The following is an 18,762-nucleotide window of genomic DNA, read 5'->3' on the forward strand; positions in this document are numbered from 1 at the left end:
TCATTCATCTTTGATCTTCCCGGTTCTCCACCTAGAGCCTTGAAATACAGCAGTATTTGTTAATGTTTGTTGCATGACAAAATTACAAGTTAAGGAGAGAATGCATATTCATGAAGGATTTTGCCAGCTGCTGTTTTTAAAAGGTTAGAATTGAATTTTGTGATTGAAAAAAGTAAATTTATATTCTACCCTGGTTTAAGAAACCAGCTCTTTGATGGTGAATATGTTTCCCACTAGACTTTGAGTCGCCACATGCCACCTCGGCAGGCCTGGGGCAGACTTGGCAAAGGTGCTGCCCAGGCTCTGTGCCTACACAGCTTGGTCAAGAGGGCTAGTTAATTGCTCACTGGGCTCTGCACACAAAGGTACATTTTGCAAAGCTGCTTTTTGCACGTCATCAGTTGGAAATGTAACTCTCAGAGTGTAAGTCATTTTACTTTGTATGTATTCAGAGTGACTGCAGAATTGCTTTAGCAGATAATTTCATGGTGAGAAGGAAAATACTTCATAGATATTCTCAACTGAAATCCTAAAAGCTGCACTGGAGGTTGTCAGCTTTCTTCTTTTGATAGCTGTGCTCCCTTTAGAAAGAAGGAAAAGGAAAAATAACCTTAAAGTTCTCCTTCCCATGAGGTGTAAGATGCCGTGCCCCCTACATTGTTTGACCTTTTCGATTGACTCTTTTATAGCTGGCTTTATTGTCTCAAATGAGTTGGGCCGATGTGAGGTTCTATCTTTATTATTTTCACTTCCTTCTCTGTGGGCAGCATTACTAACTCCATAGGGAACCACCTTGTGCAGTCGTGGGTGTGAGGACAGGAGAATAGGGGTAGATGGCATCCCATAAACCCATTGTTGTAAGTAGAAAACAGCTCGGAGCACAGCTGATGACGGGTCTGGAGAGTCTCCACAGGTAAGAAATAAAAATAGTACCATATGCCCTCTTCTTAGTTTTCTAGTTCAGTGCTTCTCAAGCTATCTCTGGTAAAGAATTCATTTTTAATTTTTTCAAATATCCAATCTATCTCAGATTAATACTTGTGTCAAAATGTAATAAGTTAAATTTAGAAAAGTTAAATTTTAAAAAGATGAATAAAATACAAGCCCCAATTTTTAAATTTGATTCAGACATAAATGTATATTTCCGTAAACGTATTCAGAACAAACACCAAGAAAAAGGAAAGAATTACAGACACTGTACATTTTTAATTTGACATGTATACAGAGGTGACTAATATAGAAAATTCCTATTACACGTACTTCTGTCACTCCATAATCATAATTAAACAAAGTTACAAGTGAAATAGCAGTTCTTCATACTAAATGCCTATACGCACACTTTGAATGAATAGCATGCATATATGAGCTTGCTTCTTCCTTGCTAATTGATCTAATCTAGGTGGGATTGACAACAGTGCTATTCTCAGGGGACAGATGATAGAGCCAGAAGTGATTCCATCAAGGACACAAGCCATGGTTCAGGCACTCAACGAAAGTGTGCTGAATTACAGCAGGCTGTTGGTAACTAGACTGTCCTTTCTGAACTGTGGTTCTGGGAACTACTCATCCATGTCAGTGATCCCCAGGGCTCTACTCCCAGGTAGGGGCCAGATCTTTATGACGGCAGCAGCTAATCCTCTGAGCCATCCTCAGCTAAACCCCATTGTTCAAGAGTGGAGGCTTTCAGAAATGATTTACAATGTCTTTCTGAGTAACAATGAATCTTTATTACTGAAGAGTGGAATAAAACTGCTCCCAGGAGGAAGGAATAGGTTCTCCTCCTACGGGGTCTGGAGATGGGAAAAGAAGGCCAGCATGAACGTGTGTATGGGTTATGTAACTAGGTATTTTCTGAAGGGCATTCAAGGTCACTGAGGATCCAGCCCTGCATTTCCCTTTAGGGCGGTGGGACTGAAACTCGGCTCTCTGGATGCTCTGATCAATAAGAACCCCAGTCTAAGGAGGTGTGAGCTCAAGGTGGAGGGAAGCCTCTCTTCTACGGTTCTGATAACGTACCTCTGGCCCTATACTGTAGTGCCCCACTCAGCAAAACAAAAAGCCTGCAGTTCACTAGACCCACAGACCTCAGAGAGCATTCAGTGGATACCTTTGTTACCCAACTACTCATGTCCTTGATTAAATTTCATTGATATGTACTGTACCTTCCCTGAGGTGAGCTCTGGTAGGAACAATCTTTTTCTTATAATAGTGCTATTTTAGTGCCCTTTACAGTTTAGTACCCTGTGTGGCTGCCCAGCTGGCTGCCTTATCATGTGGCCATTAGTTTTACCCCCCAAAGTCTATTCTCAATAGAGCAGCCAGGCTGACCTCTTAAAATCCAAGTCAGTCTTTACAACTCTTCATTTTATCAGAATGAAAGCCGAAGTCCTTATGGTGACCTTCTATCTGCCCCCCTCCCATGTCCCCAGCCTCATTCTCGCACCCTGGCATCCTTGCTATTTCCTGAAGACACTCTTCTGCCTCATGGTCTTTGCACCGGCTGTTACCCGCACAGAAGGCTCTTTACCAAAATAACCGTATTGTTAACTCCATACCCCTTTTAAGTCTTTGCTCAATGGTGCATTTTCAAAAAGGCTTCTCATGCTCGCTTCGGCATGAGGATTAGCTTCTGCTGTCATATACTAAAACTGGAACGATACAGAGAAGATTAACATGGCCCCTGCGCAAGGATGACACTCAAATTCGTGAAGCGTCCCATAGTTTTACATAGAGACGGTCATACAGAATGAAACAAGTCAGGAAGAGAAAAACAAACATCATATAATATTGCTTATTGTGGAATCTAGAAAAATGATACAGATGAACTTACTTGCAAAGCTGAAGTAGAGACATAGAGAATGAACTTGTTGATACTGCGGGGGGATGGGGGGTGGGATGAACTGGGAGACTGGGATTGACGTATATACACTACTATGTGTAAAATTGATAACTAATGAGGGCCTACTGTATAGCACAGGGAGCTCTGCTCGGTGCTCTGTGGTGACTTAAATGGAAGGAAATCTAAAATGGAGGGGATACATGTATGCGTGTGACTGATTCACTTTGCTGTACAGCGGAAATTAATAACATTGTAAAGCAACTGTACTCCAATAAAAATTTTTTTAAAAGTCATCAATAAATCCAAAGTCATCTTAAAAAAACAAAAAGGTTTCTCAAAGAGGTTGTAACATTACAACCCACTCCCAACCCTCCCTTTGGCACTTGCAATTTTCTTTACCAAACTCCATAATACCCACCACCCAGCCCTGACAGGATTTATTGCCTTCTAACCAACACACAAAATTACTCAGTTTATCAAACACTCATGTAGCCCTTATTATTATTATAGCCCTTTAGAAAGAACCAATTTAAAACTTTGATTATATGCATTGATTATTTTCTGACTCCTTTCTCTAGCATATCAGTTCCATAAGGGCAGGAAGTTTTAAAAATTTACTACCGTATTTCTGGTGCTTAGAACAGTACCTAGCAAATTATGGGTTCCTTTTTTTTTTTTTTGCGGTACGCGGGCCTCTCACTGTTGTGGCCTCTCCCGTTGCGGAGCACAGGCTCCGGACGCGCAGGCTCAGCGGCCATGGCTCACGGCCCAGCCGCTCTGCGGCACGTGGGATCCTCCCGGACTGGGACATGAACCCGTGTCCCCTGCATCGGCAGGCGGACTCTCAACCACTGCACCACCAGGGAAGCCCAAATCATGGGTTCTTAATAAATATTTGTTAATAAATGAATGATTCTCCCATTACTTCTTTTCACAGAACCATCCTTGAGTTTCCTTTAAACATCTCAAGCTCTGGGGTTTCTCTCCCCTTGCATGTGCCACTTCCACTCCCTGGAATGCTTTGCCCCCCTCACCCATGCCACAAACTCCACCCATCCTTTAATTTCATTTAACTTCATCACTGCCCATGAGAACTTTCTCTTGACCATGTACAGACATAGTCAAGAGCTCCTTTCTCAGTGTAGGCAGATCAAACCAAGGATGCTTTCCCGAAGAAACTTAGTTCTGGCAAATAAATCATCTGTGTCTGCCTGGACAAGACATTTTCTCAGAGGGTCAGGGCACAGGACTGATACCTGAGTTTCAAGCACAGGGCGGGTTGGAAAACATCAATGATAAAAAAAACACTTGCCTAGAGCATATTTTATCCCTGTCCATTGGATAGGAGTAAACCCGATTCTGTATTGAATAGGAGAGGAGAGAGAAGGAAGAGGAGAGACCAGCTGCTTATACCATCCATGCCACCCATGTCCTCAAAAGAGCAAATTAAAAGACATTGAAAAATAAACAACTAAGGTTAAAAAAAGAGTAGACAATGATTTCCCATGGAGAGTTTAGAAAATGGCAAGGTCAATCCAAGATAGCTGAGGTGTTCAGACCACAATCTGTCTCCAGTGACTCTACAGAAATGCAATTCCTTTTTTCTCTTGACCTCTTAGACAGACAATCCTAAAATATTTAATGAGTGTCATTTTCCTCCTCTGGTACTCTCAGGCAGTTTGAGAGTGTCGTTTCAGAACTCCAAAAGACCAATAAAACTGCCCAGGCTTGACCAGAACGGAGATTCTTAGGCAGGGCAACACCATCAAGCTTCAATTAAGGAATGCCCTCAGGTAACCAACCCTGGTTTCAGATTTCCAGAAATAATTATTTGAATTCTCAGGCACAGTATCTTCAAAAGCTACTAAAGAGCTTTATAAATACCTACTTATTATGGTCCCTCAATTCTATATAAATTTGACCAAGTATTTGAGAAAGCATGACTTTGCCATTAAGATACCCTGCAAACACAGACCTCTCCAAACACAGGCCAACTATTTGCTTTGTGTCTTATCCAAGGAAAAACTGTTGCCAACTGCTAATTGATTATTTTATTCGGCTTAAGTTCAAGTGTATGAATATATAGGGTCTTGGATAACTCAAGGCTGCATAGGGTTAGAAAACAAGGCCTTTTCATTATCCTCATCCATCATCCACCTGAATTTATTTTCAGAAAGTATATTCCCATTTTTGAGTTTCCAGAAATAAATTTTTTTCTAGGCATAATTTCTTTGAAAGCTTTTCATGAGCTTTGTAAATTACCAACCTCCCAAGGAGGGTTTAAATCAGCTTAAAACAGAACGGAGAGAGGAAGTTGAGTTTGGTCTCAGCCAGGCTACCAGGTACTTTCTATCACATATAATGCAGGAAGCTGCAGAGAGCTCTGAACCGATGCCTGAGTGTGCTGGCTGGGCCAAGGCTCAGGGCCTGACATGCACAAGCAGACAAAGTCTGACAGCTGAGATGCTCATACTTCCTCTATAGTATCCTGGACAAGGGTCATCGAGAGGCAATATTTCCCCTCTTAGAGAGCTTCCGACTCTGCTTCTTCTGTTCCCGACTACCTCAAGTGTTGGAAAAATTTCCCCCCGGTTCTTCTCCATTGGGCAAAACTGTACCTTCTGGGGATATGCAGTTTGAATCCATTCTTTCTTTTACATGAAATCCCTCAGATATGCAGTGCAGCGCTGTCTAACAGAACTTTCTGCAGAGATGGAAATCTGTGTGTTGTCCAATATGATAACTACTTGCCACATGTGGCTACTGAGCCCTTGAAATGTGCAGGTGTAACTGAAGAACTAATTTTTAAATTTCTATTTAATTTTAATTACTTTAAATAGCCACGTGTGGTTCACAGCTATCATACTGAACAGTGAGAACTGAGACATTTTTCATGAATCTCTTTACCAAAAATCTTCCCTTTTCCAGGTAAATAGCCCTTGTTTCTTCAACATTTTCTCAACCAAAATGCCTTCCAGAACCTTCTCCCTGTAGTCAGTCCTCTCTGGATATGTCCTGATTTGCCAAATTCCTACAATGTACTAAAGCAGAGAACTCCTGGTGAGGTTGGCCCTTTATCTGATTCTGCTCAGATGTTTGATAATCCTCTCCTTGAAACCTACCTAGCCAGCACATTTTTGGCATATACTCAGCCCTCAATAACTATTGAGGGCTGAGTATATGAGCCCTCAATAACTAGCCTTCTTGAAAGAAAGTAACTGTTATCTGGGGGCAGAATTAAATCTCTAGGTAAGCACCTCCCTTCAGAGATCACAAGTGACGCTCACAGTGAGAGAAAGTTAAATTCTCTATCCTTGGCTTCTCACTGAGCCCTGGAGGGCACTCAGAAGGGGTTGCAGATACCATTCTATATACTGAAATGTCTTATATATTATACAGCACATCGAATATCAGAAAATTACAATTGCGATACTCTTTAGACAAATCATTAAATGGGTGTTGCATTTCTACAAAAAAATATATGTATAAATTGAATTTGAGAAACAAATCATTTCAGAGATTCTTTATCACCTTTGTGAATTGTTCTGCAAAGAGCCAGCAGATCCCCAAACATCTTAGCTTTGCGTTTCTCTTCTCCTTCCTCTAGATTGTATACATGATCCATACACAGTCCCCAGAAAGCATTAAGAGAGGGCTATTTTCAGGAATTGGGGTAAATACACTTACTCGCAAAGACCTTTCTCAAAGTGAATAATCACCCTTAATAGAGCTGAGAATTACTGAATCTATTGTGTTTATGAATCAGATTTCTAAAGTGGGGCACAGGGCTTCCCTGGTGGCACAGTGGTTGAGAGTCCGCCTGCCAATGCAGGGGACACGGGTTCGTGCCCCGGTCCAGGAGGATCCCACATGCCGTGGAGCGGCTGGGCCCGTGAGCCATGGCCGCTGAGCCTGCGCGTCCGGAGCCTGTGCTCCGCGACGGGAGAGGCCACAACAGTGAGAGGCCCGCGTACCGGAAAAAAAAAAAAAAAAAAAGTGGGGCACAACCTCAGCATTACCTTACTGGACAGAAAGGATTCATTACATAGCCACCTAACAGGGCTGACAGGGAGCCCCTCACCCCAGCCCTTGGTGGGCTTCTGAACATGAGCGGTAAAGCTTTCTGAAAACAGATGGGGAGAACGGGGCTAAGACAGAAGAGAGAACTGGGCTGATCATCTTCAACAAAGTGCCTAAAAACTCTTACCCATAGAATGCCTTTCATTTCTTCCAATAAGTAATCCTTTACCAAATTTTATGTATGCAAATCCTTTCTCTGTGGCTCAAGAAAAAATAACTACTTTTTCACATGTAGGCACAAACAAACTGAGGTCTCTTTGATCTCTCTTAAGCCTCTTAGTAATCCTGAAAAATCTTTAGGCACAGAGTTCAGCCTCTTTTTCTGTAAGGCCAAGTATTAATTTTAACACATTCGGTAAAAGCACAAAGGCCATTAAATATACCCACATGCGCCAGAGCTCGTGAGGTATAATTAAATTTTAACAAGAACAATAAACTGCGAGAATTCAAGGGAAATGTTACTTTCTTAACACTTATCCTTTCAATAAAGGATTTTTTTTTCCAGTTATTTTTTTTTTATTGGAGTATAATTGCTTTACAATGGTGTGTTAGTTTCTGCTTTATAACAAAGTGAATCAGTTATACATATACATATGTTCCCATATCTCTTCCCTCTTGCATCTCCCTCCCTCCCACCCTCCCTATCCCACCCCTCCAGGCTGTCACAAAGCACCGAGCTGATCTCCCTGTGCCATGCGGCTGCTTCCCACTAGCTATCTACCTTACGTTTGGTAGTGTATATATGTCCATGCCTCTCTCTCGCTTTGTCACAGCTTACCCTTCCCCCTCCCCATATCCTCAAGTCCGTTCTCTAGTAGGTCTGTGTCTTTATTCCTGTCTTACTCCTAGGTTCTTCATGACATTTTTTTTTCTTAAATTCCATATATATGTGTTAGCATATGGTATTTGTATTTCTCTTTCTGACTTACTTCACTATGTATGACAGACTCTAGGTCTATCCACCTCATTACAAATAGCTCAATTTCATTTCTTTTTATGGCTGAGTAATATTCCATTGTATATATGTGCCACATCTTCTTTATCCATTCATCCGATGATGGACACTTGGGTCGTTTCTATCTCTGGGCTATTGTAAATAGAGCTGCAATGAACATTTTGGTACATGACTCTTTTTGAATTATGGTTTTCTCAGGGTATATGCCCAGTAGTGGGATAAGTCTTTTATCTAAATGATGATTATCTCTGGGTTAAGGTCTTGGAAGGCATCTACTGCAAGGTGCAAGAATGTCTTCCAGTCAGTGCTGGAGAAGGGTATATGAGAACCTGGGAGGAAGACAGAAGAGAAGCCAAATCCCCCTCTTGTTGGAAGACACCAGGGTCCAAAAGTGATGGAACATAAAAACAAAACCACTGTGCCTGTAAAAAGCTCGTGTAATAATAGTTTGAAACTTAAGAGAACTAGATCAAAGTGAATAGTTAGGAGGGAAAATGTGGATGGTCTTGATTAGTGCTTTTCACAGCCCTTTTATTTAGGAGTGGGGAAGGGGTGGAAAAGGCAGCTGGACAAGGCTGTGGGCCCCCCAAACTGGCCCTGACTTCAGCAAGAACAGCTCCTTGTAAAAATCTGATTTCTCTATTTGGCTTCCGTGGAGGCTTTCATATTTTAAAAGATAAAGAAATTTTGCAAGCCCCTTAGCTAAATGTCCATCCCCCATACAACTTACAGGGAGGAGAGCAGGGTTTCACTTACAGTGTAGAGGGTAGGTTCGTACTCAGGGACACAGGTAATAGAACCGAACGATGCTATTCCCATCTTTTTTTTTTTTTTTTTTTTTTGCTATTCCCATCTTTAATTACTTGTGTTGAAGTCTAATTCGTTTTTAAGAGAAGGCACAGAAGTTGTGTAAACGTTACAAAGAGTAAACATTAAGCCTGCCAGGAAATTACCTTAAATCCCAGAAGAACGCTAATGCATTTTGGCAGAGTCCAAGTCATAGGCAATTCTCATCTGTCAGCGCCATTCAATTTACTGTAGAGCAAAAGAGTTCTACCCCCTCATCCTTCCTTTCCAACAGTCCCTTTAGTCCTTTTCAAAAAGGACCCTAGGCTATGGCCATACTAAACTGATCTCCATTATGAACTTGTAAAACATGTACCAGATACAGTACTTGTACAGTGAAAATAAAGATTAAAAAGATACACTGGCTGCCTTTGAGGGGTTGAGGTCTAATAGGAGAGACAGGTACATGAATTGCAGCACGGGAAGACAAAGAAAGGGATGAAGATTCAGGGGCTGAATGGACAGTCAGGCAGACAGGCTGGCTGCTGAAGGCAACAAGTGAAGCAATTAAGTGTATCCCGGGGAGGCAGAAAAAGCTTGACTCACTGCCTCTGCCTTAGGTCAGGACCCTCATCATTTCTTATCTAGACAATTATAATAGCCTCCTAAATGGGTCTCCCTGCCTCTAAGCTTACTTCGTCTATTCTATCCCGCTCTCTACCTGACCTGCTTAAAATTCTTCAATGACACAGCCAACTGCAGAGCCAACACCGCTTACAATGACTTACAGCAGTCTTCATTATCAAAATCCTGCCCATCTCTCTGGCTTCTTTTCGTCTAAACTCAAGGTCACATAAAAGTTCTTGGAGGTCCCCAAAGGCTCTGTGCTCTCAAATATATCTGGGCCTTTGCACAAGGTATTTCTTCTGTCTACAACATCTTTCTTATCTCAATCTGGCTAATTCCCATTTGTTCTTGGAGACTCAATTCCCCTACAAAGCTTTTCTGGACCGTCCCTAGACTAGGACAGTGCCCCATCCTCAGTGTTCCCAGAATGCCATGTACTTAGCCCTAGTAGAACATTTTCCACACTGCTCGCATTTGTCACTGTGTTTTATCTGCTTAATCCCCCAAACTCAGATTGTGAATTCCTTAAGGACAGTAAGTTCATTATCTTTGTACCACCAAACGTCACGTAGCACCTGGTGCATAATAGGGACTCAGTGAATGTTTTGAGTTCAATAAAATATTGACCTAGAGGCTCATGACATAGAAGGGAAAAAAATCAGTAAAAGGGAAAGGAAAAACGTTAAATCGTTTTTTGGTCACTTCTGGTTGGGGCACCAGAATGAAGTCGCTTAACTGATCTGAAACAGGATTCTCACTTGACACTAATGATTAAGAGGGCACACGAGGTAGTGGGAAGTACAAAAGCCTTACAATCAACCATAGCTTCAGTTGAATCCTTTGCCTTAGCACTTACTTGTTGTGTGACTTGGGTAAAGTTACATAGCCCCTTGATGTCTCAGTCTCCACATCTGAAAATGGGGATAATAACAGTCCGTACGTGATAGGGTTATTGAGAGGATTAAATGAGCCTGGAAAGCACTCTGAACAGTGTCTGCCACATACTCAGCAACTGATAAACACCAGATATTGTTACTGTCATTGTTATTAGTTTGTGAGAATACTTTGTAAAGAGCTAAACAAATTCCTATCATCTTAACAATGAAATAGCATTTTCACAAAGTCTTTCCAAGTTTACAGTAAGGAAAGTCCCCAGAGGGCTATAAGACAGCATAGCTGTATATCAAATGTGACTTCAGTTTTAAAGTGATGTTCTACTCAAGTTCAGTTGGAAATATTCTGTGTATCTTTTAAAACTTTTTAGTTTTTTAAAACTGTCTTTTAAAGATAGACTTTAAAGAAAAAAATCTGTATTTATAGCAGAAGGAATTGACTTAGCACTCAGGCTGGATTCTATCTTCTCTGGAACAAATGAAGGATTTCTTGACTGTCTGTCTACAGGGGGATCTCGCTGGAATAAGGGAGTGGCCCCAGGATCCATGAGCAAGCTAACTAGTGCTGGGAGAGGGAGGAGTGTGTGTGTGTGTGTGTGTGTGTGTGCGCGCACGCACGCGCGCGCACGCGCACACACGTGCATACTCTAATGTCTTCTTAAAGTTTTCTCCAGGAAATGTCTGATCACATATTTACTTTTCTCAGTCTATGACAGCATGGATCATAGAATAGATGTCTCTCATCCATAGCATTAGCTGAATTACAGTGCTTTTCTTCCAGTAAAGGCAAAGTACACACCTTAGATAACGGCTCTGGAGTTGTTTTTTTCTCAAAAAAGTAGCCTAGATCTGAAAAAACAAAAACATAGCAACCATTCTCCTGAACATTTCCAGGCTTTTAGAGGGTTAAATGAAAGGCAAGGAAAAGAAAATACATTGTGAGAAAATAGAAAGATGGAGAAGAAAACAAGGGGAAAAAGCCCCATGAAAACCAGAACTGGCTGGGGCAACTCATGGTTTCGGTACACATGCCTGGGGCAAGGCAAGAGAGGTACTTAGCTGTGATGAGGCTCTCCTCTGCACCCAGTTAGGAAAGGTGAGATGGAAATGGTAACATCACACCAGGTGGGCCTGGGTGAGACTTTTGGAAGCACCTGCTTCTAGAATTTTGCAAACAGGGCTTGCAAAAGCAAGTCTTAAGTCTTCTCCAGGGATGAGGAAAGTTAAAGTCTGTTTTCAAAGGATGGTCTAAAGGCAAGGGGATGGTCTGAGTCAAAGTATTCAAAGTGTTCTGAGAGGGTATCATTTTGGACACAAAGGAATATCTCCTAAACTACAGCTGCCTCCCTGCTACTGTTGAAATAACAAAACTCAAACAAGTCACAAGATCATCCAAACCATCAGGAGGAAGGATGCCATGGTTCACATCACTAGTAAGCATGCTTCTAATGAGGTCAGACTCGAGATTTGGAATCTTATGTTGGCCTGTTACCTTTCTCCCCTTAAATGGGCACCAGGCCAGCTGTCCTACAATGTGGGCCAGTAAACAGAAAGGTGGTCAAGCAAAACAGCCTTAGCATCTGTAAAAATCTGTCCCTGCTACTTAAAAAACGATTCAAAGCCTGAGCTCCCAAGTGGTCAGTCATTAATGGGATCACAAATGGGGCTGCTTCCTGCTTAATACCATTCAAGAATTTAAGAGATTCATTAGCTTATGCCTCACCTTCCTCCTAACTACTCTCATTTTAGTTAAATGTATTTATACCTGTCTTCTTCTAAAAGGGAGCCACAGTGGTTTGATATCATTAATACTACAACAGGGCAGCCTCCAAGGCTCACTGTAAAACCCAGAGACTGTAAGCTCACAGCTACTTCCTTCCAGCCCTAAGCCTCTGGGATCCTCTGCATTGTAAAGACAGTAAAGTCTGATTTTTAGAACACGAGTTGGGCTAGGAAAAATCATAATTAATTGAGAGATGGTGACTTTTACTACCCTATAAATCTGGATTAAATGTAGATGCTCTTAAGACTGCTTAAGAAATTTACGTTTCTCTCCACCACCCACTGTGACAACTTAACCAACCTTCTGGGACAGGAGGAAAAGGTAACTGGGCCACAAGGATCCAGATTCTTGAATCTTTGTTGGAATAATAGCAGCTAATATATCTTACACCTCAAGTCTTCCACAATCTCTTCTCTTATTTTAATACAGGGGAAACTGTCCACTAATAGACTTTTCCCCCTGTATATATCAAGAGGCTGTCTCTTTTCCTAAGAACCAATGAATCAACAGGAGCAAGTGACCCTTGGGTACTGTAACTACTACTGGAATCTAAGCACAAGTAGGGAGGGGCAGAGGGTTCAGAGGCAGGGACTTGATGTCTTTAAACCCCCATGTACACTCTGGTGGGGATTAAGAAATACATGTGGATGACAGGGTATGAGAAAATCCCGAAAACTTCTGAAAAACAGGTTTTAAATTGGGTACAACATGAGCTCCCTCTTTAACAAACTCCTGCAAAGAAATACCCCTTTGAGTGCCCTAATTCCACTGACAGCAGGCTGGCTGTTGACACTGACCCAACATGCACCCACACAGTAAATCTAACATACGTGCAAACTTGACTTTGTATCCACCAGCTCTGGATTTCACATTTGCTCCGTTAGCCAAAAACAGCATGAGGGCACAAGAGTACCTTGTTTTCTCCCCTACCATGACCAGGCCCATCTACAGAAAACATAGTGTCTTAATTATCTTGATAAGACACTAAATTATTCCTTGCAAATAATAATATTCTACAGCACTCCATCTTAATAAAACCCAAAACATAAAAAGTGTTGTCTAAAAAAAACTGAACTCTTCATTTATATACATGAAGAAGGTTTTTCTAGGTTGGCAGATGGACAAGGAACACAGATGGAGAGGGAATGAGCTAACAAACGGACAGGATGAAAAGTACCTATCATATACCAGCCAAAAGTATGATACCTTTAATGAGGTGATGCTCCAGGGATGATGGGGGAATTCAAATTCAACTAATATTTATTGAGTGGCTATACTTCCTTTAATCATGACGTTTATTAGTCATAATCACCCTTGTGTGGTGTCACTATTTTCAGATTCAGGTGACAAAATAGCTGGAGCTTAAGTGAGGCAGGCTGAAAAACGCCTCAGTGATGATGGGGTTGACAACCCTGATAGACTGCAAGAAGTCTAGGGAGTTGCTGTTTTCCAGCTGGGTACGGGTGCCCTGCCACCCACATTCCCTCACGCATCTAGTAACAAGCCAACAAGCCAGGGTTAAGGAGAAAGCAGTTTTTCCTCTAAAATGCCTTAAGTGAAACAAATACAGAATGTGCCTACAAAATATTCAAAATCATCCAACATGGACCCATCACCAGACCTGCAGAAGGTTGGGAGAGCTCTCTGCAAAGAAGTGAGAAAAACGGATGCCATTACATCGACTGTGTGGTGTATAGCTCTGCTCCTTCTCAGGTTGAATTAATGAGCTTTCAAGAAACGCAGGAGTGGCATTTCTAGACCACTGGACAATTACGATGGACCATTAATGGTGCTAACAGTGCTCAGGGCTCCATGAGGCTGAGCACCCACCTTCAGCAAATGGACCCCCTGGAGCAACCCGCTGTATAATTCATTAGCAAACCAAACACTAATACGCTCACCTCTTTAGAAGGTGGAAGGATCAAGCAGACCATGTGACAAACGTTTACTCTCCCCCTAGTCTTGCCGAACGCTGATCTTCCCATTTTGTAACTCTACTCTGGTATCTGTTCTCAGCAGGTCTTTGGGTTAGAATTCTTTTGTCTCCACAATAAAATCTCCCAGCACCTGACATACTGGGGATGAACTGCCCTTAAGTGGACATTATTTGGCCCCTATGTGTTCTTATATCTTGGTCCACACTAATGTAGGCCTGGGGAGGCCAAGGCTAATTAAAAATAACCAAATGGAGGACCTTCAAGATGGCAGAGGAGTAAGACTGGAGACCACCCTCCTCCCCACAAATACATCAAAAATACATCTACGTGTGGAACAACTCCTACAGAACACCTACTGAACGCTGGCAGAAGACCTCAGACTTCCCAAAAGGCAAGAAACTCTCCAGGTACCTGGATAGGGAAAAAGAAAAAAGAAAAAACAGAGACAAAAGAATAGGGATGGGACTTGCACCTCTGGGAGGGAGCTGTGAAGGAGGAAAGGTTTCCACACGCTAGGAATCCCCTTCACTGGCGGAGATGGGGGGTAGCGGGGGGGAAGCTTCGGAGCCACAGAGGAGAGCGCAGCAACAGGATGCAGAGGACAAAGCAGAGGGATTCCCACACAGAGGATCGGTGCCAACCAGCACTCACCAGCCGCAGAGGCTTGTCTGGTCACCCTCTGGGACGGGCGGGGCTGGGAGCTAAGGCTCGGGCTTCAGAGATCGGATCCCAGGGAGAGGACTGGGGTTGGCTGCGTGAACACAGCCTGATGTGGACCGGTGTGCCACAGCTAGCCGGGAGGGAGTCTGGGTAAAAGTCTGGACCTGCCTAAGAGGCAAGAGACCATTGTTTCCTGGTGCGCAAGGAGAGTGGATGCAGAGTACCGCCTAAACGAGCTCCAGAGACAGGCACAAGCCCCGGCTATCAACACGGACACCAGAGATGGGCACGAGATGCTAAGGCTGCTGTTCCTGCCACCAAGAAGCCTGTGCGTGAGCACAGGTCACTATCCACACTTCCCCTCCTGGGAGGCTGTGCAGCCTGCCACTGCCAGGGTCCCATGATCCAGGGACAACTTCCCCAGGAGAACACACGGTGCACCTCAGGCTGGTGCAATGTCATGCCGGCCTCTCGGCCACTGCAGGCTGGCCCCGCATTCCATGCCCCTCTCTCCCCCAGGCCTGAGTGAGCCAGAGCCCCCGAATCAGCTGTTCCTTTGACCCCGTCCTGTCTGGACAGGGAGCAGACACCAAAGGGTGACCTACACGCAGAGGGGGCCAAATCCAAAGCTGAACCCCAGGAGCTGTGCGAACAAAGAAGAGAAGGGAAATTTCTCCCAGCAGCCTCAGGAGCAGCGGATTAAACCTCCACATCAACTTGATGTACACTGCATCTGTGGAATACGTGAATAGACAACGAATCATGCCAAAATTGAGGTGGTGGACTTTGGGAGCAACTGCAGACTTGGGGATTGCTGTATGTGACTGACTAGTTTCTGATTTTTATGTTTAACTTAGTACAGTTTTTAGTGCTTGTTATCATTAGTGGTTTTGTTTATTGGTTTGGTTGCTCTCCTTTTTTTAAATTACTTTTTAAATTTTAATAATTTTTTTAAATTTTTTATTTTAATAACTTTATTTTATTTTATATATTTCTTTTTTCTTCTCCCTTTTCTTCTGAGCCATGTGGCTGACAGGGTCTTGGTGCACCGGCTAGGTGTCAGGCCTCAGCCTCTGAGGTGGGAGAGCCGAGTTCAGGGCACTGGACCACCAGAGACCTCCTAGCCCCACGTAATATCAATTGGCAAGAGCTCTCCGTCTCAATGCTAAGACCCAGCTCCACTCAACGACCAGTAAGCTCCAGTGCTGGACACACCATGCCAAACAACTAGCAAGACAGGAACACAACCCCACCTAGGAGCAGAGAGGCTGCCTAAAATCATAGTAGGTTCATAGACACCCCAAAACACACCACTGGATGCAGTCCTGCCCACCAGAAAGACAAGATCCAGCCTCATCCATCAGAAAACGGGCAACAGTCCCCTCCACAAGAAAGCCTACACAACCCACTGAACGAAACTTAGCCACTGGGGTTAGACACCAAAAACAATGGGAACTACAAACATGCAGCCTGTGAAAAGGAGACCCCAAATGCAGCAAGTTAAGCAAAATGAGAAGACAGAGAAATACGCAGCAGATGAAGGATCAAAGTAAAAACCCACCAGACAAAACAAATGAAGAGGAAATAGGCAGACTACCTGAAAAAGAATTCTGAGTAAGGATAGTAGAGATGATCCAAAATCTTGTAAATAGAATGGAGAAAATACAAGAAACATTTAAAAAGGACCTAGAAGAACTAAAGTGCAAACAAATGATGAAAAACACAATAAATGAAATGAAAAATTCTCTAGAAGGAATCAATAGCAGAATAACTGAGGCAGAAGAACGGATAAGTGACCTGGAAGATAAAATAGTGGAAATAACTACCACAGAGCAGAATAAATAAAAAAGAATGAAAAGAATTGAGGACAGTCTCAGAGACCTCTGGGACAAACCCAAAATTCAAATTATAGGGGTCCAAGAAGAAGAAGAAAAAAAGAAAGGGACTGAGAAAATATTTGAGGAGATTATAGTTGAAAACTTCCCTAATATGGGAAAGAAAATAGTCAATCAAGTCCAGGAAGCACAGAGTCCCATAGAGCATAAAGCCAAGGAGAAACACACCAAGACACATATTAATCAAACTATCAAAAATTAAATACAAAGAAAAAATATTAAAAACAGTAAGGGAAGAGCAACAAATAACATACAAGGGGATCCCCATAAGGTTAACAGCTGATCTTTCAGCAGAAACTCTGCCAGCCAGAAGGGAGTGGCAGGACATAGTTAAAGTGATGAAAGGGAAAAACCTACAAACAAGATAACTCTACCCAGGAAGGATCTCATTCAGATTCGATGGAGAAATTAAATCCTTTACAGACAAACAAAAGTTAAGAGATTCAGCACCACCCAACCAGCTTTACAACAAATACTAAAGGAACTTCTCTAGTCAGGGAACACAAGAGAAGGAAAGACCTACAATAACAAACCCAAATCAATTAAGAAAATGGTAATAGGAACATACATATCGATAACTACCTTAAATGTAAATGGAATAAATGCTCCAACAAAAAGACATAGACTGGCTGAATGGATACAAAAACAACACCCATATATATGCTGTCTACAAGAGACCCACTTCAGACCTAGGCACACATACAGACTGAAACTGAGGGGCTGGAAAAAGATATTCCATGCAAATGGAAATCAGAAGAAAGCTGGAGTAGCAATTCTCGTATCAGATAAAACAGACTTTAAAATAAAGACTATTACAAGAGACAAAGAAGGACACTACATAATGATCAAGGGATTGATCCAAGAAGAAGATATAACAATCGTAAATATTTATGCACCCAACATAGGAGCACCTCAATACATAAGGGAAATGCTAACAGCCACAAAAGGGAAAATCGACAGTAACATAATCATAGTGGGGGACTTTAACACCCCACTTTCACCAATGGACAGATCATCCAAAATGAAAATAAATAAGGAAACACAAGCTTTAAATGATACATTAAACAAGATGGACTTAATTGATATTTATAGAACATGCCATCCAAAAACAACACAATACACATTTTTCTCAAGTGCTCATGGAACATTCTCCAGGATAGATTATATCTTGGGTCACAAATCAAGCCTTGGTAAATTTAAGAAAATTGAAATTGTATCAAGTATCTTTTCCAACCACAACGCTATGAGACTAGATATCAATTACAGGAAAAGATCTCTAAAAAATACAAACACATGGAGGCTAAACAATACAGTACTTAATAACAAAGTGATCACTGAAGAAATCAAAGAGGAAATCAAAAAATACCTAGAAACAAATGACAATGGAGACACGATGACCCAAAACCTATGGGATGCAGCAAAAGCAGTTCTAAGAGGGAAGTTTATAGCAATACAATCCTACCTTAAGAAACAGGAAACATGTCGAATAAACAACCAAACCTCACACCTAAAGCAATTAGAGAAAGAAGAACAAAAATTCCCCAAAGTTAGCAGAAGGAAAGAAATCATAAAGATCAGATCAGAAATAAATGAAAAAGAAATGAAGGAAACAATAGCAAAGATCAATAAAACTAAAAGCTGGTTCTTTGAGAAGATAAACAAAATTGATAAACCATTAGCCACACTCATCAAGAAAAAAAGGGAGAAGACTCAAACCAACAGAAGTAGAAATGAAAAAGAGGAAGTAACAACTGACACTGCAGAAATACAAAGGATCATGGGAGATTACTACAAGCAACTCTATGCCAACAAAATGGACAACCTGGAAGAAATGGACAAATTCTTAGAAAAGTACAACCTTCCGAGACTGAACCAGGAAAAAAGAGAAAATATAAACAGACCAATCACAAGCACTGAAATTGAGACTGTGATTAAAAATCTTCCAACAAACAAAAGCCCAGGACCAGATGGCTTCACAGGCGAATTCTATGAAACATTTAAAGAAGAGTTAACACCTATCCTTCTCAAACTCTTCCAAAATATAGCAGAGGGAGGAACACTCCCGAACTCATTCCATGAGCTCACCATCACCCTGATACCAAAACCAGACAAAGATGTCACAAAAAAAGAAAACTACAGGACAATATCACTGACGAACGTAGATGCAAAAATCCTCAACAAAATACTAGGAAACAGAATCCAACAGCACATTAAAAGGATCATACACCATGATCAAGTGGGGTTTAACACAGGAATGCAAAGATTCTTCAATATGCACAAATCAATCAATATGATAAACCATATTAA

At 41.9% G+C, this 18,762-nt stretch overlaps 1 non-coding gene across 1 annotated transcript; it reads left to right on the forward strand.

The window, feature by feature from the left end:
- Window positions 1-2,620: 2,620 nt before the first annotated feature.
- On the forward strand, window positions 2,621-2,725 carry LOC115803107 (U6 spliceosomal RNA). The gene has a single exon (XR_004023770.1). It is a non-coding gene; the product is annotated as a U6 spliceosomal RNA (small nuclear RNA).
- The last annotated feature ends 16,037 nt before the right edge of the window (window positions 2,726-18,762 follow it).

Source organism: Delphinapterus leucas, chromosome 1 (genome assembly GCF_059928025.1).
Source record: "Delphinapterus leucas isolate spDelLeu-1000000601 "Yukka" chromosome 1, BTC_Dleu_Yukka2, whole genome shotgun sequence".
NCBI classification, from domain to species: Eukaryota; Metazoa; Chordata; class Mammalia; order Artiodactyla; family Monodontidae; genus Delphinapterus; species Delphinapterus leucas.